The sequence below is a fragment of the Cavia porcellus genome, unplaced genomic scaffold (assembly GCF_034190915.1).
Source record: "Cavia porcellus strain 051 isolate PalLab524CR breed Dunkin Hartley unplaced genomic scaffold, mCavPor4.1 scaffold_11, whole genome shotgun sequence".
Classification (NCBI taxonomy): domain Eukaryota; kingdom Metazoa; phylum Chordata; class Mammalia; order Rodentia; family Caviidae; genus Cavia; species Cavia porcellus.
Window position 1 is genome coordinate 18,613,461 of NW_026947494.1, and position 26,565 is coordinate 18,640,025.

The 26,565-nt window shown below is 35.9% G+C and overlaps 1 protein-coding gene across 4 annotated transcripts in view; it reads right to left on the minus strand.

The window, feature by feature from the left end:
- Positions 1 to 26,565, minus strand: part of Cdh12 (cadherin 12) — a 949,967-nt gene that overhangs the window by 382,644 nt on the left and 540,758 nt on the right. For 2 of the 4 annotated variants that reach the window (XM_063258016.1, XM_063258012.1), the window contains exon 3: positions 22,011 to 22,157. The exons of 1 other annotated variant lie outside the window; for it this stretch is intronic. The gene's annotated coding sequence lies outside the window, so the exon portion shown is untranslated. The remainder of the gene's footprint in view (positions 1 to 22,010; positions 22,158 to 26,565) is intronic. One more of the 4 variants, XM_063258013.1, reaches the window with a different exon arrangement.

The window sequence follows — 26,565 nt, forward strand, 5'->3', positions numbered from 1 at the left end:
GTGATTACCATCAGAAATCTGGTTCAGGATGGATTATACGAAGGACTTTGGATTTTATGTACTTTTTCATTTATCAAAAACCTTGGAAATCTTCCTATACTTTCTCCATCTTGTAACATGTGCTGCAAAATGACATGGATTATTCCTGACTCTTCAATCATTGACTATATCATCTGGCAACTTTTTTTTTTTTTTTTAACCAAAACTACTCTATCTTAGCTCAACTTTGATCTGTATCCTGCACCCTCAAATTCAGGTAATTTTATTTTCTTTATTTAATAAACTGAATCCATACATTGATAATGCCTTGTCTCTGCTCAACATACAAATTCATCTGGGACTAAATGCAACCAATTAAAAATAAACTTGTGACAGATAAGTAAGACAATCCAAACTTTTCTATGCTCCATGGAAAGAGTTCACTTTTTGGACTGGAATGCTATTAAGGTATATGATTTAATATCTTCAATAATCTATAACTGTTCATTGTTTCATACCAAGCTGTCTTATCTATATTGGATTATATGGTGAAGCACCTAAACACAAAGCACAAAATACAAAAGACCTTCCCCAAAGAAATTAAAGAGTTTCAGAGTTATAGTAAGAGAACACTATCTATCTGACAAATACTGAGTAAAATTATTCATTAATTGTTCTTATTACATGTTGTCTTCATGGATGAAAGACAGTAGTCTGAAAAAATATATATGAATAGTCCAATTACTCATATCTACAAAGTTTAAAATTAGAGAATGAGACCTATCCTTTAAATATGGTAACTCACTTTACACAGGGAACAGTCTCCTAACTCAAACTCTTTCCTTATTAAGTGGGAAGCAACAATTTCAACTTTTAAGCTTGCATGGAGAACTAAGTATGACAATAATGGCTATAAAATCTGTATAAACCTAGAAAACCATAGGTTATTTTGATAGAGCCCTAACCTGAAAGAAAATAATGATATGAATTCATAAAATGGATCTTTGGTTTTTGAAACTAAAAATACTCTTTTCCTTCAAATTTGAGTACTAATTGTCACTAATATAATTTATAGTGTCACTATCCCACTGAGCTGAAATCCAAGGCAGAATGTGAAAGCCATAAAGGTGCCTTCCCTGGGTCTGTTTCTTCATCCTTTATTCTATAACTGCAGCAGGAATTTTTTCCTGGGTATAAAAGTTCTATTACTAGCAATTGCGCATATCAAATTATTGTTCAAAAGACAGAAAACTAAGTAGTTATGTATGTATGTATATAGATAGATAGATAGACAGATAGATAGATAGATGATCTGAAGTAGCATATCTGTGAACACAAGAAATTCAAACCCGAAGAAGAAAGAATACACTGAAGAGACAACAGTCTTTCTGAGTGAAATAAAGTGTTTTACCCCAGAATTTTGTTACTGACTTCACAGGTAATGAACCAGATTGGAGTCAGAGTAGGAAGGCCATGTCATCACACAGTGCTGTGAATGTCACTCCAGTGACCTGTCCCCCATTCATCATTTCTCCATGATCAAAACAGACTTCTCAAGTTTTTTTTCATTAGAATCTAAATTCACTAACAGAGTAACTCTATGTAGTTAGAATTCAAGGCATGACTGCTGTGTTTTATTATCATATGAATTTTCTGTTTATCTAAAGATGGGTTTATATACTTTTCTTCTCCTTCCTCCTCCTCACAAATATAATACTGCATTTGTGTAATCTTTGTTTCTCTTTGTGATAGATATACATCTTCAAGTATGCAAGATATACACGCTTCAAGTACACTAAACACTGATTCAAGCATTGATCTACTCCAGACACCTCTGATTTGTATATTGTAAGGCTCATTAAAGGAAAAAAAAAAACTACACTGTGTGATTTATAGCAAGAATAATATAAACTAATGTTGAAGGACTTTATAGAAACAAATAGGAAATCTAGTCTCATTAAACACATTTGTGATGTCTAGAATATTCTGAGGAAATATCTGAGTAATTCATCTGGTTCTAAGTACCTCTGACAGGAACTCATCTGGGCAGCCCCTCAGGGCAAGCTTCTTTCCTAAATGTCCTTGAGTTGAATTTCTGGCAACGATTAGCGCCTGGCACTATCAAGAATCTTAATTTTATACTACGTTATTGTACATGCAGCATAAAATTTAGGAAAAAGGAACATTGCCTCTTTCAAAGTCAATTTAAAGCACACACCTACAAGGAGCAGAAAGTCAATGCGTTATGATTCAATGAAATCATCAAATGAAATTTAATAATGCCAAGGCTTTTGTTGATTTCATTTCATAAAAATATACTTTTGGAATCAATTTTCAGGCACACAACTATATCTTAATATAGATAAAGTAACAAAAATATGTTTGTATATTTTCATTTTACTTGAAAGATATAGTTATGCTTAATGAATATAATTTATAACATTTTATATTCCAACATAAGATATTTGAAATAACAAAAATAACTTTTAATCATTAAATTGATAGATACCAAACATTTCTTACTCCAATGTGCTGAAACATAGAAATAAATGTATGTTAAGAAAATATTTAAGAATACATGAAATATAAATGAAAAGTATCTAATTGAGTAAACTCCTTGAAGAAAATAATTTTAATGCAGTTTTGGAGACTAAACCTTAACTTCTAATTTAAGTGTTCCAGAATACTTCATTTAAAATATAAAGATGTGAAATAAGAGAATTGGTTCAGAAGTTTAGCTATAAATGAGGTAAAGCGATGTTCAAGTGATAAATCATAAGAACATGATTTAAGTTCTCAGTTACAAGTTCCAAATTTCTTCATCTCCTTTGGATTGTTTTTCCTATCAATTACTGGTGTTACTGATAAGTGCATATGGTTCACGAGTGACTGCTCTATGCAAACACTCACAAAAACACACGTGACATCCCTGAGGAGCAATAAACCAGATTCTAGCACCTTGGCAGATGTTGCTTATGTTGCTGGCAGGTGATGAAGCTGAGGAAAGACACTTGTCATCTCAAATCCCAGAGGCTAACACTTTCATCTCAGAAGTGAAAATATCCACTCATAGATCCCTGAGATGGAAAAAATGAAACAGACAGTGACCGTCAACCACACCTATGTTCTGGAGCCTCCTCCAATGTCATAAAGAAGTTCCCTCTCTTTTTTTGGCAACTGAACATCGCCCTGTCTTGTGTCTGAGCTCTTGGCATTTGCCACCATAGTGGCGATTTAATCAAGGTTCTTTTTAAAGTGGTGAATATTAGCTGAATGTCCCAAGAGATCTGATTCCCTTCAATTTCAAGTCCGTTTTGACCCCAAATGCATTAAACTGGGCTGCCCACATCCCTTCCTGTGCTGTCATATAAGATATACTCCGCATCAAATATAGAACATTGACCTATATAGAAGAGGAAAAAGGTAATGCATGCACTCCGGAACACACTCAGACACACACACACAGACACACACACACACACACACACACACACACACACACACACACACACACACCCCTAAACATGCACATGCTAGTAACTCCGGATACAATCTAGGTTCTGTTAAAATTTATTCTTACTTTGTTTTCCTGAAGTAGTGCCATGTATTATCACTTCTGGGTTCACATTTCCCAGCTGCGGCGACGTGGTAGAATGGGTAGTTTGCTTACTTAAGTATATATGGCTGTTCACGTTTTCATTGTGATTAAAAGTAAAATACATTTTGTGCTGGTAAACACAAAGTGAAACAAGGTGAGTGCTCTGGTGTTATAGTTTAGCTCTGTCACATCCCCAAAAGTCTCATGTGTGCAGCTGTGGAGCTGCCAGATGACCGGATCATGGAGCTGCTGTGACTCTTTGCTGGATTATTAATGCACTGATGAGTTCACAGTTGAGTGTGCTTGGAGAAGATGGGTAATTCTGAGAGATGAATAAAAGACCTGGAATGGTGTAACTTCATCGCTGACCCCTCCTTTCCTCTCCTGGCTCACTTCTTGTTTTTTCTGCTTTTCATTTCCCCTGTGTTGAGCAGCTTTTGTCTGCCATGCCCCTCCACTATGATAGTTCTGCCTTGGATTCATGTAACTATGGGTTGAACCTTCTAAAACCACGAACCAACAGTAAGTTTTTTCTCCTATAAATTGTGTATCTGTTATTTTGTCCCAGAGATGTAAAGCTGACTGGTTCAGGGAGGAAATAGGGGATAAGAATCATGAAACAATTCACAAATGACAGTTCTGATTCTGACTGGTCCTGTGGAATTCTTTTTCTAAACAGTGTGCTAACACCTGGTGGTGGTGAGGGCAGGGTGCTTAGTGACTGTGGTCCTCTTTTCATGTTATCCTATATCCTTCATTCAAGTTATCATCAAAAGTGAAAACAGAAAGCGTTTCAAAAGTGAAAATAGTTCTGGTCATTGGAGCCACATCTGACAAACTGTCACCTACCTAACCCATTACCATGCTGTATGATCTCAAACATGTCCATAAAATTCTTCTGCCGATTTACATTTTAAAGGGCTTTGTGGCCACCACACTCTCGTTATGGAGCCAGGGATGTTTCATTACAGTCAATTAAAACTCTCTAAGAAGCAAGATTGGCAAGCATTTATTTATATATTTTCCTTAGAGGCAGCATGGGAGGCATGGATTTTGTAAAGTAGGCGGGGTGCTGTTCTGTGCTGCTTTAAGAGGCAATGCTAGTGTGAAATCATTCTCCTAATGTGAAGCTATCCCCATTAAAACATAAAGCATAATTGTGGAAAGCAATTTGCTCAGTAGCAAAGAACTAACAGGGTTTCTTATTGTGATTCAATAACAAGGGAACATCGAGAAGCAATACTGCAAAAGCTCCCAAAACTCTTTAATTTTGTTCAAATGTGATTTTTCTCTGTGAAGCCAATGTGAAAAGTTGAAATAATTCCTGCTGCACGCAGAAGCAAGACGTATATGCATTTCCTATAAATTATACTTTTCTGACTTCAATGAATTTAAACACTTTCATTTGTGCTTTCCAAAATGTGAAGTGATGAAATCCTGAGCCTATGACGATGTCATCAACCAGTAAAAGCAAATTCTTAGCTAGGCCAAAAGTTGATGAGCTTAAAGTTCTGATAAGTATTGCTATAGTTTTTACAGTGTCTCCCTTTTACCAATTAGTGCGGTATTTCAGTAAAGATAGCACTGCAATGTGAAAGGTTAATAAATATTAATAATAAATATTTTAAAATCAATAGCATCATTAAAATATACTTTCCTGCATTATACAGTCAAATCAATAATACATATAAATATATCAGATACTAATGTTACATATAGCCTACTAAAGTCAAAATCAATACTAACAGTGGACTTACTTTTAAGAAATTAATAAGCCATCTTTCTATTTCTATTTCTTTTATTAGTTGTAACATACAACAAGCAAATGTCAGAAACCACATCTGATTATAGCAGATACATATCTACTTTCTAACAATAAAGCTAGCTTACTTTGTTTTATAGCATCACAAGGACAAGGAACAGAAACTTTTTATTTTCCTCATCAGTTTATAGTGGTAGTTCCCAGGAGTGACAAAAACAGTGATTTTGGACCTTTGCTGTGCCCAAGTGAGAAATAACTCAAGAGCACGGTGTGGCCTTCCCTAAGCCCCTGCCATCCAGGTGCTGTATCCTGGTGCCAGCCCTGTGCACTTGTCTGTGAAGCTTTCTGCACAGCTGGTGAGCAGACACTTCTCATCGCGTCACCTCTTGGCAACAGATGCCTCTCCTGAGGCACAGATGCTGAGCATCCACCCAACCCTAACATTAGCCCTGTGCTCTGGACTAATTGGGCCAGCAGAGTCACAAATAAATTGAATAATTAGATAACAGACATGATTACTTCTGTAATTAACCCTCACATTGAATCATCATGCTCTGTTCTGCTTCAAATAGATTGTGAGTTTTAAAAGCAATGAGTTACCAAATGTATCTTCAAACTGCTCCCCCAGAATGAAGGTGCTGTTGTGTGTGACACTATGTATATATACGCAGTTGAATTTTTCACATAGAAAGTCACATATGCTGGATGCAGATTCATTTCAATTCAGTGGCTTCCAATGGATTTGTTTTTGTGTTGATATCCATACTGAAATGTACGGAAAAAATCCATACGTTTTTTTCCTTACTTGAAAGGCTTATGGTATAACACACACACGCGCACACACACACACACACGAAATTAAAGAATTTCTTATGTTTGGTCATGCATGCCATGAATTCCATCTTTTATCTCTACTCTTTGTGTCTAGTCCACCACTATAATTTTCAAAGAAAAAAATCTACTGAACAATGCTTAAAACCAAGGTGCAGATAGTCGCCAACTATTAGAATTGTCCTTGTAACAAAGTCTGTCTGTCCTTTAGATAGATCACAGCTAGGGAGAAAGGGCATACAGAAAAGAGATGGGAGGCCAGAAAACTGACGAGGAGGCTGAGTCCCAAAAAGAGCTTGTTTCCACCTGCATAGGGGTAAGTTAAAGTAAGACCCTATACATCTAAGAAATAGCACATATGCAGATGAAATTAAATAGTTATTGAATTAGAAAGCAAAGTTAAAGACTGTGGCCCAAGGAAGGAGAATGGAAAACAAGTACTTCAGGAAGATGCTTAAGTTTCAAAAAGGCACGCTGGGGAAAACTATAGTTTTACTCAACACATTTTAGACTTTCTGGCCAACAATCAAGTCTTATGTCTCCACTACTCCTTGCTCGTTTTTGAATGTTGAATGCTTTTAACAATTTTATGGATTTACGGTCGAACGTGAGCTAAAGATATTTTAGCTTGTCAAATAATAATTTGCTGCTTTCTGTCCTCTATGTTTCTCTTTCCAGTTTCTCATTAAAGAGACACCATGAGATATTTATGCTGGAGTGTCTGATTTTCAAGATGCATGAAATCCTACAAATTACTAATGTTTATCCTTCTTTATGGCTGAGTAACGATCTATTGTGTCTCTCCTGAGAGACACCAGGTGGAAGAGCTCTGTGTACCATATTCTCTTTATCTGTCTGCTGCTGAACACACAGTGCACTATATGAACTTTGTTGCTATACATATGAGTTTGTGTGTATCATTGGATTATGATGTCTTAATTCGTCCAGGAAGATGTCTAGAATGGTAATAGCTGAGTCCAATGAAATCACTATGCTACATTTTGGAGGAATCCCTACACTGATTTCCATAGCCACCATTTTGTTTTATAAGAACAAACACCCATGAGGGCCACTGACTTAATTAGTTGATTTCACGGAACCATTTCAATAAAGACAGAAGTGAGAGAAGAATGCAGTTTTGCTCAGGACAGTTTACTGAAATGCATTCAGGTGGTATTTAGGAAGGAGTAGTGCAAAATGCAGTTATGCATTCTTTTAAAATTATTTTTATCAGAAATGGCTTAGTGGGTGAAAGTGAGCAATGAAACATTTATTATAATGAGCAGGTATCCCCATAGCCACCACTTATGAAGGATTATAATCAGAAAAAGAAAACAAAGGTTCCATAATCAAAGAGAGAGTTTCATCTCTGATGTCTCACTGGACATGATTCTGGTCTCTCTGCCAAAATATCTATTTGGTCACGGTCCTTTTGTGAAAGCTGGTCCTGTCTCAATGATAAGTTGGAGTTTTGCTCAAACATTTGAGCATCTGCTCTGAGAGATGACATGTTTCCTAGCTCCTGACTGGATCTTTTGTATCTAACCTCCTTACCATTATGTCTTGATTTTTTTGGGGAAAAGGACAAGCCAAACCAAACCAAAATAAAGCGAAATGAAAGCCTTGCCTCTTGGCCTGCTTGTCCTGTTCAGCCTTAATAAAAAGACCAGGCTCAAACTACAAGTAAATCTGATGAGAGCGAAGCCAGTGCTCTTGCCTCGGAGCTGTGGTGTTGAGCAGTGTAGTGAACAGGGCAGTCGTGCTCTCCTGAGAGACATCAGGTGGAAGAGCTCTCCCCGGCAGGTGACAACAGGTCAGAGAAGAAAAAAAGAGATCTCATTTCCCAAAGCATAAGCAAACCCCTCAGGAACCTCCCAGTGCTGCAGGGGAGATGTCTAGTACACCAGGGACAGCGGTCAAAGCGGGGTCCTGTGGCATCATAAAGTAGCATTCCATGAAAGTGGGATCTGATTTTACTGACCAGACATCCGAATTGTTATAGACCCTCAATAAAAGTTAGTTTTCTGGCTTCCTCATAAACAGAGTCTTTCTTAGCTCAAAATTACTAGAGACAGGTGGGAGCAAGGTTAAGACTGAGATCAGGGACACAGACCCTGCTAACTCTGAAACTGCGCGAGGTTGGAAAATAGAAAGATGAAGGCCAAGGAAATAGGAGGACTTGGGAAATGAAATTAATGTCTACAGCAATAGGGCAATTGCTGTAAGAAAGGCATTTTGCTAAGCACATTTATTATGGTATCTCTTTATATAACAACCTATAAGGTCGATAATATAATCTGTGTTATATTGGAGAAGAAAGCTGGGCATTAAAAGAGTAAAAGAAAATTGTCTAAAGCTATAGAGGTAATAAGACTTCGAGTCAGACTGAAATTTCGGTATGATGCACAGTAAAAGCCATTCTTTTAACTACTAAACCATTAATGGCATTCATGTTTTACTTTGCAGTTCTGCATTGTGCTACCAATGGAAATACACATGACATTTTTCTTTGAGAAACTGATATCAGTCACTGTGATGGGTGTCTTTTTAAATGTGATTTAATTAATGCTCAAAAAGTTAGAAAACATAAAATATTTTCTAATTTTTAAACATAAAGCAAAGCACTTGACTCCTACTCTATTACCCCAAGATTTGTTTCTTATGAAGATTTACATTTATGAATTTCTGAAAAAGAGCATTGTCTGTTACTTTTTCTCCCACATACTCTTTCTTATTCTTGAATTTTGTTCAACATGAGAGTAAAAGCCTGAGAAAAAAGTAATCTCTCTTTGTTCTACACAGTGTCTCTCTCACATAAGAGCACATATGTATCAGACATGAATAATGAACCCATCAATCAAATTTTCTCAATTTATTCCATCACTAATAATACACTTTAATCACAGATTACACCACTTTAATTCTAGAGAAATTTAAGGAACAGTGCACACAAGAACATGGTATATTTATGCATATTACACTATAAATTTCCTGGCTGAAATTGCACACATCTGCATATACATCTGTATATATTCTTATCACCTCTAGGAGATAAATAGAATTATCTCTAGTGCTCTCTGATGTGACCTATTCCAAGGTGCATCTATTTTGCAAGTCACATATACAGTCAGAAATTCTGGACACAGAATTGACCTCAAGTACAGCTTTCAAAATTCCTTTGCTTCTTCCCATAAAATTAATATATGCAAGGGAAATCAGGGCATTGACTTCAACATGCAAAGCAGGTTTAAAACAACATCTAAGGTCTTCATGGGCACTTGAAGGACTTTCCTGTATCCTCTCCTGTTCTCTCTGTTTTCTCTCACTTAGCATCAAGTCCCCGTGCATTTGGGATAAGGCTGTGGGTTCTGATTGGGCCTTCTTGCCCTATATTTATTACACAGCCTTGAGCTTCCTTCTTTTCCCCATCAATTGGGATCAGAGGGTGTCATATATTATTTCTTTATCCCTAGCTAAGCAGATAAAAATAGATCAGGATAAGACACTGATTTGAAAGAAAGTATTGTTAGTATTTCTGACACAAGGAAAATCAACACAGCCCAAAGAGAAAAAAAAAATTGCAAAGTAGATTTTCTCAGAGTTTTATTCTTTTGATGGAAAGTAGATTTCAGAGCCATTACCTCTGTTCCATTTAGGCAGCATTTTTTCTTTCATACCAAAATGGTAGTTCTTGCTTTTTATGAAGGTCGTGTATTGATTATAGAGTACCTTTTTTCCTGTTCCATATATAAAATTATGATACTATCACTTATTCTAAAATACACCTGTACGGTAAAATGATTGAGGAAATGATTTCATATCTGTCTCAATCTAGCCCAAGATGATCTCTTAAAATATAAAACCACTACCTTCAAAATGTATCAAGACACTCTCCAAGTGTGATTTATTTCTGATTTTTGAATGTGAACGTTCCTTGCAGGAAATAATTACATGCTTCTGCATTTCTTTCCCCACAGGTCTGCGTGTCATCAGTTTGAAACCAAAACAAACAAACAAACAAACAAACAAACAAAATTTTGCATGATCTTCTTCACTTGCAAGTTGGTGCAACAAAATTCATGATGGTAAAAATAACTGAAGGAATAGTATTTCCTTCATGAAAAACAACAATCTCAATCTTATTTTAAAAATAAATGAAAAACTTATGTAGTTACAATGCAAACTGTAGCAAACCAATCAGAATATAGGATTATTTTATTTTTTGAAATCTCACATCATAACTGGGTCTGCCTGTCATGCATGCTTTCTCCCTTCTTATCCAAGTGTTCATTTATCATCACTCAGATGTCGTGGTTTTGGACTTTGCTTAGTTAATACTCACACAGTGTCAGAATGGCTAAGGGAATAATGCTGAAACCCCATCTCCTTTGCATTGTCCTCCCATGTTACATCATTACTAGCAATAATGAAATGCCACTTCAAATTCATTGTCCACACCAAAGGAGATGCTGTGCTAACCCCATATAGAGTTGATAAGTTTTTTAACCAGCAACATACAAACACACATTTCTTGCATTATTCACTATTTTTATTTCAAGGAGGTTATCACACGTAATGACTAGTAGCTTGATGAATACAAAACTATTTCTACTGTTTAAATTATATCCAGAATCCTGAAGGCTATGCATGTGCTTTTTGCATGTATTCCTATATCATTGTTAGCATTTTTGTTAAAGTTCAGGAACTCTGGAGATCCTTCTTTCTGTTCCTACCCATTTCAACAGTTCCAGCCTCCCTAAATTTTGTAACTGACATACAAAATTTCAGTTTGATTCTCAAAGACATGTTTTAATTAGTGAAGGCTTTATGTCGACAAACTTGCCTATAGATCTGGAGTTTCCCCCTTGAAACCTCAACATATTTTAATGAGGATACCACCAACAGTGATCTTCCTGAATCTTTCCTAAGACTCCAGTGCTTAACAACTCGGTGCTATGGTTTGGGCTGGGTACATCTCCAAAAGTGTCATTCAGGGAAATTCAATTTGAATCACACTGAGGCACCAAGAGGAGGAAGCTAAACTGCATAGTTACAATATATTGTTTAAGAGCAGGTGCTTGGGACACAATTAAATTCCGTAAGGTCAAAGGGCAGAGCCCTGTGGCTATAGAGAAACCACCGGAGAGAAAGGTTCCCTCTCTCCCTCTGCACCATTCAAGACCCTGCCACCAAGAGGCCCACACCCTGACCTCCCAAACTTAGAGCTTCTTTAGCTTAGCCCACACACCCTGTTATAGTGTATCATTATCATCAGAACATAAACATACCTGGCAAGTTTCAATTTTACTTCTGTAAAACAAGCAAATAAGTTATTGTTTTCATATTTGGTATGAGTTGGAGGCAAGATAAACAGATATTCCATAAATTTAAACTGCATGTGTCCTACAGGGGAGCTCTAAATCTAGATTAAAATCATACAGAATGTACGTGTGCATTAAAAATGAGTATGGTAGCTCATGACTGCAGGCCCAGATACTTAGGAAGCTGAGGCAGGAAATCACTCATTCCCAGGAGGCTGATAGCAACCTAGGAAACATAGCAAGACGCTGTTTCTAAAAAGTGAGCAAATGAAAAATTTTAGAGGACTGGCCTGGATATTGATTTTATGAATAAATGGGTTTTCATATGGAAGATTAATTTCACTGTGCTCACTGATGTTTAACTGCTTAACAATTCCCTTTTTTGGGAATCAGATAATGAAATAAATTCAGCTCTAAAGAATCTCCTAACTATTAGTACAGAATTCTGCTTAAAATGGGAAAAAGTTTGCCTACTCAGGTTTCTCCAAAGAAGGAAAGAGATATTTGAGAAATAATAGAGCTTAAGTTTAATTTCCCCATTCAAATCATCAAAATGGTTGAGTAGAATACTATGCTGGATTCACAAACAAACAAAAAGAATTAGAAAAAAAATGGCATGCAAAGGAGTAGATGAGTGGTTGCTCCACAAATTTTGATGTAATTCATGAGCATGAGCAAGGGTAACCTAAGTTCTCATCACATAGCAGATTTTACTTATTGAATGGAATCAGTGTGACACTTTCATTACTTCTTGTAAAGGTTTGTGATCTACTTTGATTCATTGCTGCTTAACTGCTGGGTGGACTTCCCTTCCCAAGCCTGCAGAGCAAAACAAACTGAAGTTTTCTTCTCTTAAATGTCTTAAGAAACAAAAGAGTTTAGTTTTTAAAAGGGCTAAGCAGAGAAACAAATTCCTGCAGTCTTATTACTCTTCTGAGTAGGTGTGGGACTGTGAGATATTAAGCCGGGTTTCCTTATTTTCTGACGAGATCTTTCTCTATTGTGTTTATATCATGTTCCTCTTTAGACATCAGTCACGGCGTTTATCCATGCATTATGCTTCTTTCTGCCTTTCAGATGTTTGCCTTCAGGGACAATGATAGGAAAAAAATTATATTTGGTGGATCTGCATTAAAAATCTTTTTTTTTTTTTTTTTTCCTGACAAGCTATTTAAAATGTCATTTCTGCCTGGTTAGGCTTTTAGAAAATTCTGGAAACCTACACCCGGATGACCCAAACCATTTCTGCCTGGACAGCAGTTTCCTTTTTAGGATTATGGTTCCAGGGAAGATTGCTTCTAAATATCCGTGAGAGAAATACTTTCTAGAATTAATGCTGTTGTTTACTCTTTATTGATTTTTTAGAGCAATTCACCTCACCCCATTAAAAGGACAAATAATAAATATACAGTTTAATTATGGTAATATTATGGGATAAAATGTAATCATTCTTTAAACACAAGAGGTCAAAGCATATTTATTCTGCATGTGCTTTTTGATGACTTATGCATAAGTATAGGCAATTTCTGTTGTTTGTTCTGCCAATTATATTTTTATAAAGATCAAAAAGTGTAACAAAATGAATTAGTATAGCTCATCTTGTTATGAAATAAAAACATAAAATTGCTACTTTTGAAGGGATTGGACTTTTGAGTTGAAATATGCATTTCATTGATCACAAATGGATGAGAAATGTCACCAGTTATTACACAGAAAGGACCTGACTGAAAATAGATGACCTTTACCCAATGCTGTGAATAATTTCTACTGCTCATTAAAGGACAAGATATCTACATAATCCATACGGTGGATATGACAATTGAAGCACAAGTAGATTTTAGTCGTTTCAAACATGGCAAATGTTTTGAATTAATCTGTTACTGTTTATCAGTTTGGGCATTTCATGAAGATAATATAGAACATTTATATAGTTTTCTGAATGGCAAGAATTTAACTTTCCAAGTAGGAGAAACAAACAATGGCTTATGAATCCCTGCTCTTGAGGGGGGAAGATACTAAATTGATATTTTTGTCATGGATTTCTGTAAGTGCCTGAATGTGGTAATGATTGAATCATGTATAAAGACTGTAACTTATAAATCTGAGGTTTAGCATAATAAATAGCGTAGGGTTCTGTGATTTGCATGGATGGGTAGACTTTAGTGTAAAGTGATCTAACAGGCAAAGGGTTAATATAATATTGCAAATAGAAAAGATAAATCCTGAAACATGAAACAGAAATGATTTTGAACATGTCTAGATTAGACATCAAGAAGCACATGTAGAACTTGTTCAGAAGTGGATGCTAAATAAATGTTTCAACTGTATCTCAAAAAAGATGAGAAACTATAAGAGAAGCCTTTATAATAAAGAAAACTTAACCAGTTTGTGTTTGGAATGATCAAATTTCTGACATTATGAAGTGTGTGTGTGTGTGTGTGTGTGTGTGTGTGTGTGAGAGAGAGAGAGAGAGAGAGAGAGAGAGAGAGAGAGACAGAGACAGAGAGAGAGACAGAGAGAGAGAGAGACAGAGAGAGAGAGACAGAGAGAGAGAGAGAGAGAGAGAGAGAGAGAGAGAGAGAGAGAGAGAGAGAGAAAGAGAAGTAAAAAGACCCTAAGATAAGTGACAGTCAAAGGTGATATAATGTGTGGGAGGGTAAGGATGAAAATTCTTGCGAGAAAGATTTAGAAGCCAGAATTGAAAAGATGAGCTGGCATTTGGATCTGTGAGTGAGAGAAGTGCGAGGTCAAATCTGATAGTTGTATTTCTAACTTGACACACTGAATAGACCGCAGTCTTTCAGCTGTTTACAGAGATAGTAAAGGGAGAAGATATGGAAAGATTTAGGGACCAAAACTGGAAGATATATTCATCCTTCATCTCTATCATTACACCATCCTCCATTTCCTCTCTTTGCTTCCTTAGACTTTTCTCCTTCCTGTTATGAACAGGTACGAGCTGCATCATAGATGTTAATACAAGTTTTGAGAACAGAGTGGTATCCAACGTTTCTTATCTTCACAGAGCCTGATTCCCAAGGAAAAGTCATGAACAAGATATTAATCGTAAACATGAATTAACAGTAAGAATATGATGGGAGATGATACTTCACTACAAAGGTGAGAAAACATAAGTGAACTGTTGACATGAGCTATTTAATTTTAACAAAAACTGACAGTGCCACCAACAAAGTTCTTCACAAAACAAGTAGAGAGAGTTCTATTAAAGAGATTTAACAGTCAGTATTCTACTTAGTCATCTGAATTTCATCCTTTAAATGTGTTAATGACTTTAACTCTGGGTACATTACGTTGAGTTTGATTATCCAGCAAAAAGCAGATGCAACGTATTGATTTTTCTGTTAGAGTACGAACAACTGTCCACATCAACACAGACAAATATAGTCATCCACACTCCACTACTTTTCCTAAACCTCAAGAGCTGAAATAAATTCACTCATGTGATAATGTAATACAGAACCCCTGATGGTCACCTACAAATACACACTTGCTAAAATTCACGCTCAATAAACTTCTCATGTAGTTCAAAGTTTGACATCACACATTTCATGAATCTTTGGCACTACGATTTAAATTGGTAATGTCTCATTTTTTAACACCATCAAAAACGTACCATATCCTCTGGTATTTTCATTTTTTTTAAATTTCCCATATCTTTATTAAAAACTGATATCACAAGGAGGATACCACTTAATCATGGGAATATATTCTGAGATATAAGATGTATCTCATGGTTCTGTCATACTTAGGTGATAAAATTTCATAGTAACACCATTCACTATGGTTTTAGTCATCATCATTGACTAAAATATTCATTATACACCTCTGTAAATATACATATGTATCAACGTGTGTATTTTTATTTGGTACTAGGAATGTAACTCAGGAACTTGTGCTTAACAGGCAGGTGCTTATACCACTAATACATCCCTGGCCATGTGTGTATTTTTAATTTCAATTAGTTAAAAAATAATATTTAAGTTTCAGAGCAAAACACCAATAAACGGGTCTCTCCCATCCCCAAAATGCTTGAAGTGTTCCCTCTTTTTGTGTGGAAGTTTAAACTCCTCATATGTAAGTATGTAAAGTTCACTTCTTTTACGTAAGTATATCATCCTCATGTTGTAACACACTAATATAGTGACAAGGAGTGACAGAACTCACACAATATATTTCTGTGCTTACTTGCTTTATTGCCTCTATTAGGAGCTAATAACCCTTTTTCATCTGTATAAATTCAAGCTATCTTTCAACTTCTTTTTTTTTTTTTGGAAAACGATCCTGGCTTTTTTAACTTAGGAAAGTATCTATTCCCTTTACATTGAGAACAGTCTACATATCAGCCACATGACATTGTACTGTAATTCCTTCTCTTGTTCTCTTTCCCCCTTCAATCAAGTGAAGCACTTTATGCACAGAAAGTAGATACTGTCCCTACATATTCCTTGCATCCAGCACAATATCCAACATTTCAAAGGTATATGATAATTACTGAATAAAGGAACAGGATGGATGTAAATGAAAAATGTGCTGAAATCTTAACTCCAAACAAGAGCAAATGTAACACTATTTAGCCCTTACCTCTAGTTTAACAGGTACACCCTATAAATTTGAGGATAATCATTTATTCTTTGTTCAGCAGATATGTTCTAAGACAACTATTTTGGGTATTGGGATGCAGCTTTAAACAAAACAATCAAAATTCACACCTTCAAGAAATTTATGTTCCAACATTTAATAGCAAGTGGAGAGACAAATAATCAAATAAATTAACAAGTATATGGTTTGAATGATGTCAAACATTTTAAAAGAAAACATTACAAAAGGACAATAAAGAATTTGAGCTATGCCTTAAAATTTTAGAGTTATGATAACATTAATTATTCAACATTAATTATGTAGGTTTTACTAGTAACTAAAAGATAGCATTTAGGAATCAAAAAAGAAACAATACTGACAGCTGAAATCAGTGGTTTAGTGATTCTGGTGGGGAGAAAAAAGGAAGTTGAACTGACAGCTAACCTAGTCTTAGGGCTGTATTATAAAAGTGAAATGAACTGAGAAGGTGCTGGAGAAGTCACAACTTTCTGATAATTTCTGAACATTGGCATGGAGTTATGTTCATTAATACTAAAGACAAACGTTTTACTCAAAGGAGATTGAGTAAGCCATGATCATCCTGTTCCACAGTGGCAAAGAATTATATATGTTATTAATGTTTACTGAATATTTTTCTTGGTAAAGCACTGTTATTCTACAATCAGAGTGAGAATCACATGTATATATTGGAGAATATACATGTATATACTTTGCGCATTTGACATGGATCAGAAATCTTTCATGATGGGAACAGTTCTTGGGAAAAGCTATCTACTTCTGACCCACTGAGCAGTGAGTCTCATCTATGATAGGTCCTCAATTAAACTTTTGCACATTTATAGCAACTATGGGCTGAAAAAGAGCTGGAGAGGAATGAAGGTAACATTCCTCATCTACCAACAACATAGCATTATTGAGAGAGTTTTAGAAATATGCAGAGCCTTGAGCCAAGCTCCAAAATCATTGAATAAGATCCCCCAAAGTGCTTGCATACCCCTGTAAGTTCTGCTTTTGCTGGTCTATAGCAGCAACCCTTAATCTTTGGTGCACAGTAGAGTTACCTGAGGGATTAAAAAAGCTCTAGTGCTTAAGGCACATTTCTAAACACTGTCATTTTACTGGCACAATCTATACAGGTCTCAATACTACGGTTAGTGACTCTTTTTTGTAGACTTATCAGTCAGTGCTTCAAGAATTAAATTCAAGAATGTGATACTATACATCATATAGAAGCTGATATGGCACATGTCTTCAACTTTGTAGGTTCTATGATCTCATTGTGTTCAACCATTCAATGCTGACTTTGCAACACTGACACTACTTACTTCAGGTAAGTAGCTATGTTCCAGTAAGGCTCTATTTAACAAAACAGACCAGGAACTATTCTCCTTACTCTTGTAAATTCAAGTTAGGTGGTGGACTAAGAGCAGTCAAAGAGATTGGCTTTCAGTATTTGATTGCTTCCTTCATTGTTCTTAAGAAATATAGTAAAGGATTAAAGCATACATGAGTACTCCATCAAAAAGAAGGTTTCTCTGAGCTAACTCCCAATGTAACATTTTTTTTTCAAGAAAAACCCTTCTGCCACTGTAAATCCAGTGTAAAGGAAAATAAATGTTTCTAAAATCTAATTGTACTGCTCAAAATGCAGTATTAGGAAGTAAATCTGAGAATTCCAAAGTGTTCATTGTTGTAAGGAAGAGAGAATGACTTGAATTTGCTCTACTTGACAAGTAAAGTGAGGGGCTAATAATAGTAATTCCTGTTTATAAAAATGACTACTATGTCTGAGTATCTGGGATTATAAATATGGGAGACTAATTATTTATTTTACTCCTCAGAGCTTATAATAGCAGCAATACGATTGGCTGTATTTCTTTTCAAATAATATTTCCTTGATCCACATTCAAAAGTACAATTAGGATAATACAAGTTTAACAAATCTCTAGAGTATCAAAAGTTTGTGGATAGAGACTACACATTATTCTACATATTATTGACTGTGTTTCTAATCATTGTTATATCTATATTATTCACAATATCTGTTTTCTTTCTTTCTTTCTTTCTTTCTTTCTTTCTTTCTTTCTTTCTTTACTTCCTTCCTTCCTTCCTTCCTTCCTTCCTTCCTTCCTTCCTTCCTTCCTTCTTTCCTTTCTAATCAAGAGTTGGGAATGTCCTTGAGTGGAGTAAATGATCATAATTTATAAAGATGTAACCTAACTTCAAGTTACGACCTAATACATCTTTGTAAGTGACAGCTCGTCATATTAAATTTTCTAAGGCAACACTAATTTTACATTGCTCTCCTTTTGATGTAAAAGTGGGTCAAATTCTATTTGAATAAACATATTTTCACAATTTCAACATGATTAGCTATACCGCATGTATGTATATGTGATGGATTTATATAAAGTCACTAGAAAAATGTATTTCCAAAAATGTGAATTTAAAGTCTTCTTCCTACATTCAATACCAATTATCAGTTTCGATGTCTTTCTGATGTTCTGCATATCTTTTGCCACTAACTTCCCTTGAATTACATTTTAATTCAAGTGGCACTGAAGTTATATCATGTTGAAATTGTAAAAATATGTTATTTTATCCCAAGTGTGTTTAGTTTTCTGTAATGCTGTATGTATCACGAACACTCAAGTTAAAATTTCATATTATATTCACAAGAGGATGTACTTTCTGTTAGTAGTCATCAGAATTAGCTAGAAGCAAAGTGTTCCACAAAGAACTCTTTAGAATTTAAAAGAACATGTTACACACCTTTCTAAAAAAAATTGGTATCCATAGGATTGCGAAAAATGTTTATTTTATTAATCCAACAGTTAAATGACTATAAGGGTAATATAACTATTCATCATTGGCTTAAAATATTCTGAAAATATTCGTGTTTATCATGGTAGATATTGGAAGGAGCTTTCAAATGTAAAGTAACAGAGAAATGTGTTGTAATATATATTAAATTGCAATATCCAGCTATGAATTTGAATCCACATGTATTCATTATCTCAATTGTGCATGCTTGACCCAGCTCCATCTCCTTCTCTGTAAAAAGGAAGTCAGCAGTGCTCGCCTTTTGACTTGATGTTTGTAGAACCATAGTTGCAAGTTTATTACTTGGCTCTTACACACTTAGGAGGCATGGAAGATTTGTTGGACATTGCCTTTTACGTAGTCTTTCATTTAGAATACCATATATCAAGGGGCAGATTACATAACTTTAAGTTTTATGATTTTTGTTTGTTTGTTTTATCGGTACCCGGGATCGACCTCATGATCTCATGCTTGCAAGGCAAGCACTTATGCCGCTGAGCTAAATCCCCAGTCCACGAAGTTTTTATAGATCTTTTCATTCAACATTCAATTGCCTTAGTTTAAGTGAGGTTGTCCTTAAGATATTTCCTGACCTTGTAGCAGAAATGAATGCATGAACAGTGGGAATAAATACAGAACCTAAAAGTATGGTGGCAACTCAGGAAAATACGCTAATATCATATAAAGGTAAGAGGCGAGTGCTAATCACAATAAACAGCTGCTAATTTTCAATTGAAATCAAGGTGCTCTCCATTTGCTTTTCAGTCTGCATAATGCAAATTAAGACAACTACAGCCATGATACAATTGCTTCAGATATCTGGATAGATCTTTTGGAATAAGAACTTTAACTGGTTTCATGTTTAGACACACATATTTTATTAAACAGTTAATGCATGCTTTGATGATCATATACTGGTTATAAACTTCAGTGGTAAAAAAATCTATAAAAATTTATGCAGCCTGATGCCATCACCAGTTTTGAATTTGGCACATGAAATAGTACACAGATATTTTCAGTAGGGCATATGCTTTTTAGTATCAAATGTGTCCTTGATTAGTTAATGGTGTTTCTCCTGTTTACTAAGTTTGCTTGCAAGGAGAAAAAAAAAAAAAAAAGGAGAGAAACAACAAAATGACAAAGTCTCACTGGCAGTCATCATAGTCAACACAGTCTTCTTGCAGTTACCATGGAATCTGTCAAGAAACCATCTTCCAGCATCACAAATGATTTGTTGTTTGAATGCAATAAGTTCCATGCGCAGAAATGTTTGTTTATAGGAGAATGTGTCCAAGAGATGGTGAGAGGAAAACAGAGAAGAGGAAAGAATGTAAAATAAAAAAAATATATATAAATAAATAATTCCCCATGATAAATATAGTCACATGTACTAAAAATATGCACAAAAAAGATATAAAGGTCTCCCTGGGGGTAAAAAAAAAAGAGAGAGAGAGACAAAATAAAGTCTTAATGCAAAAGAGGTAGACAAATGCCTTCAGGGCTTGGCTGGATACATACAACCAGCAATTACACTTCAGTGCCTATGGGAATCCTGCAAATATTTTATTCCAGTGTAAGCCACAATAACATTGATATCAGCCTGAAAAGCTCTCCAAGGAATTTCAGAAAGATAGCAAATATAAAGTGCTCTTATATCTTTGCAAAACCTCCCATATCAAGATTCGCACAGAGGAAGTCGCAATCAACATTTCAGGAAATACGAGTGGTCGCTCTACAGAGCAAATTCAAGGTATCATTAGAAATATTTACACAAAGGCAGCTATAAATTTACACTTTGTATTAACATTACAGATTATGAAATTTAAGTCTTAAAATTTTTATTGCAATGTCTAGCTATATGAATGTTTCTTGTATGAAAATCAATTTATGTTAAAAGCCCTACAATATGCAAAGGTAAAAAGTTATTTTCTTCCTATATGTAAAGCGGTACTCAATAGGTCATTTACAATTATAGTGATGTAGTTTTTTGATTTCTCAGTAACTTACTAAAAATTAGCATAAAACTATAAGTCTGTGTTAATATGCACACACAAAGTCTGGAGAACTAAAGAAAAAAAGAGAAAGTTCAGATAACAAACTCTAACTTTGAGGAAAGTTTCATTCATTAACTCTCTAGATATTTATAACAATCTTATGAGGAAAATGGATAAAGAAGAAGCAATATGAACTAATTTATGAGAAAAAAATGAGTACAGAAGAAATAACATGAACTAGTTTTTCTGAATTACAGAGAAAATTGCCATACATTTATACTGAATGTAAGAGAGACTTCATTTCACTGTTGATGAACAAAATGTACCCCACATCAAAAACATCTGAAAGTAAAACTTAACCATATTCTCTTAAATTTTTTAATGAAATATATCCCTTTCATAAAGAAGCATTTCAGAAAGCAGTTAATTTTTCTTTACTGTTCCATTTATTACTCTATCATATGAAAAGGACTCCATTCTCTTATGAGAGCTATCAATTATATTAATGAAATATTAAATTTTCCAGATTCAATTTCTTAGAAATTTAATCAGAAATAATAATATTTCAATTTTAGTCTCACAATGAAAATTGTTAAAATAGCACAGATTTAGTCTTGATTCCTTAGATCTAAAGTGAGCTGAGGAACATTGCTAAAGTAAAAGCTACATGAAATCTCAACTCTCATTTGCAAAATTTCTTTCCACCTAATTAACTTTGAAGTTATCAGACTCAGATTTTAGCCCATAATACCAACAAATCACTTCATGCAAAATCTGTAGCCAGGCACAGTCCTCAAAAACAGTTTATTAAAAGGTAAAATGAGAAACTAGGTCTCTCTTCACGTTTCCTTTTCTATTCTTCTGATGTAAGGCAGAATCACTCTATTTCAAAATAATTGCTCTGAAATGTCATTATGCACAAATGCCAGTTCTCCTTCTCGGACACTTGCCGGGAAACTCAGCCTCTCCCTGACATAAACAGTCGCTTGCTGCAGTGCAGAATGCCAGTTTAGTCACTTAGAACTTTCAATGCAGAAATCCAGCGCGATGCCATGCAGTCACCCAGATAAAGCAGCACTTACCTTAATTGAAATATTCTCTCTGAACGTGGTGAGATATCCGTCAGATCAACCGTGAATGGGTCGGGGGAGATCCAAGTTTTCAATCAACACCCTCCAAGTGGCGGCATGCTGTGCTCCGTTCTCTGTTTATGTTGAGCTCCTCACTGTCTAAGGGGAGAGAGATTAGCTGAAATCCTCAGAGACTCCCGGTGAGTGAATGAGGACCAAGCGGTGTTTCTTAGCCAAGCTGCTCCCCAGCTTGCACGTCTGGAGGCTCCCTAGCTGCGCTGATGGACTCCCGTCGGTCCCCGGAGCCCGCCACATTCATCGACCTGATTAGCCAGCAATGCTCCCTCCACACGAGTCACTTACCCACGCAGGGGCTTGGTGGGGCTCCCGGGAATCAGAAAGGAACGCAGGCCACCGGGGAATCTGGTCTTTTCCTGCCGAAAGGGGGAACTACAACTATCAGTGTAATTTGCAAGGAGATTAGCCACCGTGCTAGCCATTTCCAGACTTAAACAAATGTGCTTTCCCTGGCCAGGCTGTTTTTGCAAGATGCGTTTGTGTTGGCTGTAAGGAACAGTGAACCGATTACTAGACTGATAGAGAGCTGATTTGTTAGACAAGTAAGCTGACAAACGCTTAAGCGGCATGATAAAAGAGATAGCTACACTTGTATTTGCCCCTAGCTTGCCACATATATCAACCTCTGTCTAAGTTAAATGAATTTAAAGATTTATCAGAGACCCCCCCCCAGGGTGCAACTCTCTAAAAAGGTAGTATTCATATTAAGTGAGTATATCTGGCAATTTTGTGCAGACAGGAACAGTCAAACCAAACCACACAGCACAGAACCCTGTTTTTGAGGTTCTTCCAACAGCGTTTTCACTTAGCATCCCAAGTGCTAAAGTCTTTTTACATTATGCTGCTAACCTGACTATCTCAGGAGAGAGACCTATGACAGGGATGCATTCTCTACTGTCTGTGAAAAAAATGATTTGTTAACTGAAAGAGTAACCAAGTTAATGAAAGCTTCCAAAAACATCCAAGAACTTTTCATCCGTGATCCTGCACTATCACCCACCTGGGACCCCGGCCACCAGCACCCCTTCTCTCTGACAAGAGCCCCTCTTCAGAGCACTGCTGCTCCTTCTGCATGCAGGGTTACAAGTCCCCCTCTTCTGGAGAGAAATCCAGTTCTCTAAAAAGAGGTCATGGAGCTGAATGCGGAAGCCCCAAATGGTTAATTTTTGACAGTTCTCATTTTTGCAGGAGAAAATTATGCAAATAACATAAAAAGAACACATGAAAAAAGTCATTTGCATGTCTTGAGAGTGAGAAAATTGTCATCGCCAGTGATGACGACTGTCCTCTCCCAGTGGTACCGTGTGATATGTACATCACTTCACTTTCCCCAAGGAGGTCTCACATGGGACATATGGCATCCCCTGGGTGTTGGGAGTGGTGTGTGACTGCGTGTGTGTGTGTGTGTGTGTGTGTGTGTGTGTGTGTGTGACAAGAAAAAGAGGGGGGAAGAAAGAAAGTTTTATTAACATTGCAATATTTACAGGTATCTTAGAAAAAAACATTTAAATAAGGGAATACACAAAACAAACACAAGAGAGCTTGTTTGTCTTATCTATCCCAAGCAAACTTTTTAAAAAAGTAACTAATTAAAATGCAAGCTCCTTGGAACTTCTTGGGCAGAACAAAACTACGAAGCTTGGTGCAGCTGAATTGCTGTAAATGGCACGGAGGCTCCTACTCCACATCAATAAAGAGGTCGCCTCCAGAAGCCATGGGAAGCAGGGCAACCCGCGCCCCGACCCTGTGCCAAGGTCTCCTGCTCCCTCAGCTGGTGGAGGGTGAGAGCTGAAGGTGAAGGAAGAATCAATACATTCCTGGAGCAGGGAGAACAACTCTGCTGTGAAGCAGGAAGCGCATTATCCAATTATAGACGCACCAGAGTGCTCCAGTAGGGAAGTTGCTTAAATTGAAGTGGATGCACCCTTGGCATTAACACTAAACAGGAAATAGAACCTCTAATTCCTTCTGCGACAGTCTTAACTATTTACTGCAGCATTTGTAATTGAAAATTGGGTAGATTTCATGCTCCTGATATGTAATTGGTCCTGCAGTTAAACACCTTTTTTCCTTGGATTGGTCTAAACTTCACTCTGATGGTCTTTTCTTATATAGGGACCTCTTTAAAACTTTAACCTAGCATATATTTTCCTGAATCCTGTATACCCGAAATTGTTTTAATAAACTGAACTATGCAACAGCAGATTTTGTGTCACCATGCTAGTTTATAGCTGGGACTTTGCATAAGATTTCACTGCTGGATACTTGCAGGTAACTTAATAAAAAGTCTTGCACGCTGAAACCTTTTCTATAGCAAGCCAGAGTGGCTCTTCAGAAAGTTTTGAGCCTATGTGATACTCAGTGGATTTGATGTGCACTCGCATCTCCGTGGTCCAGAGCAAAATAAAGACAAACAACAGGTGGCTAGAATGCAGGGCGAGACTTGCAATGTGAGCAGTAGTGGGTGCTGTGTGTGACTTAGTTGCCCTGTCTTGATGCATGTCATTTGCTACCTATGAATTGCTCAGATCAAACGCATTAAGTGGGTTTTACTATGTGTTTAAATTCCTTTTGTTAACACAGTTAAGGTTCAGAGAAGATATGTACAATGACCAAAGCCACAAAGTAAACTCAAACTTAAAATGCCCAATGTAATTTTTAAAATCTTCCTCTCTTCTCTTTTCTCCTCTCCTCTCCTCTTCTCCTCTCTTCCCTTCTTTTTCTGCTCTTCTCTCCTCTCCCTTCTTCCCTCTCTCCTCTGTTTCTTTCCCTTCCCTTTAATCTGTCTGTTTCCCCCTCCTCTCTCTCTGTCTCCTCTCTGTCTCTCTCTACATGAAACCTCAAACTTTCATAGTGAACTCTATCCCCAGTTGCCCACATTGTACATGAATTTTGAATCCTTCTGCCTCAGCCTCTCAGCTGGGATTACAGCATGTGCCAACCTGAGAAGTGCACTTTAAAATATGAATAAACATTTACCAACCTCCTCAAATGAAAAAAAAATATATATATATTCTTCCTACAGAATAGAAATCCTTTGTAGCTAGTTACAATGCTTAGAAAAATAAATTTGTATCCTTAAAAATATGTTTAAAACTGAGAATATACAATAATACTTCAGTTCATGAATGCTTCAGTTTGCTAACAGTTCTGCAAAACTTTCCTTCTGCTCATGAGCTCCTCATAGGTGGCGAATGAGACCAGGGCCGTCTTCCCCACAGGAACAGAAAAGTGATTACCTTCCCCACAGATGTGGGACAAATGAAGGCCATGAATGAGGTTCTATGGTACTGTATTGTAATAATTTTGGCATAAAGTATCATTTGGTGTGTAGTGCCAGAAATTCAAGAGTAAACTTTGGCCTAAAAAGTACTCTCAGTCTAGCATTTCCAAGAGGTGTTAAATTGATCAGCACAAATTGGTCCACTTCAAAAACAAAATTCTCTCGTTTGCGGTTGATTTGCTTTTTGAAACAGACATGGTGTTATTTAAACAGAAAAATGTCACTCTTCTAAATATGAGGCTCCTTCCAGTGAGTGTGGCTACTTTTAGTAAATATGTGGCTATCTCTTAAAAGTGTAATTGCCAAAATTTATGGTGATTTTTGAAACTCAAATTCCCTAAGAAGCATAATGTAATAAAAATGTTCAAGATTAAAATGGAATGAAACATTGTTCAAGCCTTAGCTAGATGTTTCTTAAATGTCATGCAAACCCACCATCTCATGTCGCCTTAAAATTTCCAGTCACATCCATAAATTTTATAGAGACACATCATTACCACACTTTAAATGTCTAATAAAAATTCTTTCTAAAATAAATTATGATTATTCAAATGAATTCAGTCTTTAAACTTTGCCAAGAATTTTTTAACCTATTATCTCATTTGATTCTTTACAGGAATCTTGTGAAATAGGTTACCATAAGTATTTTTTCTCATATTTTAATGATAAGAGGATGAATTTTTTAAAAAGTGCTTGCCCTTGGTGTTTAATACAAAATAGAAAATAAAATGTTCTTTTTTTCAACAAATTTTATGACTTAATAATATGACTAATGGATAAGTTTCCATATTAGAGTGGAAAGGGAATCTAAATGGACATATAAACAAGTCTCTTCACTTACTTAAATTTGTTCTAAAGAGTACTGTGATTGTTATTTAATGAAGGAAAATTATTTTGAGTTGATAGGGAAATTACGACTTATATTTACAGTCATTCCTTAACTTAGATTTCCCCTAGACTATGCCTGCCCTTGGTTATGAGTACTTACACGTGACAGGTTAAAATAATTATCAAATGTTGATCTTATGATTCTTACATAAACATAACCACACAAATTTATATTAAAATATTATTCCCTTACAACTTCTTATGTTGCTTTATCAAAAGAGAATTCATTTCAGAACATTAGCGTTAGTAGTTTTAAATATAAAAGAACTACAAGCTGTCTGACAAACTGATCTTTACGCAGTACTGTTGAGTTAATAC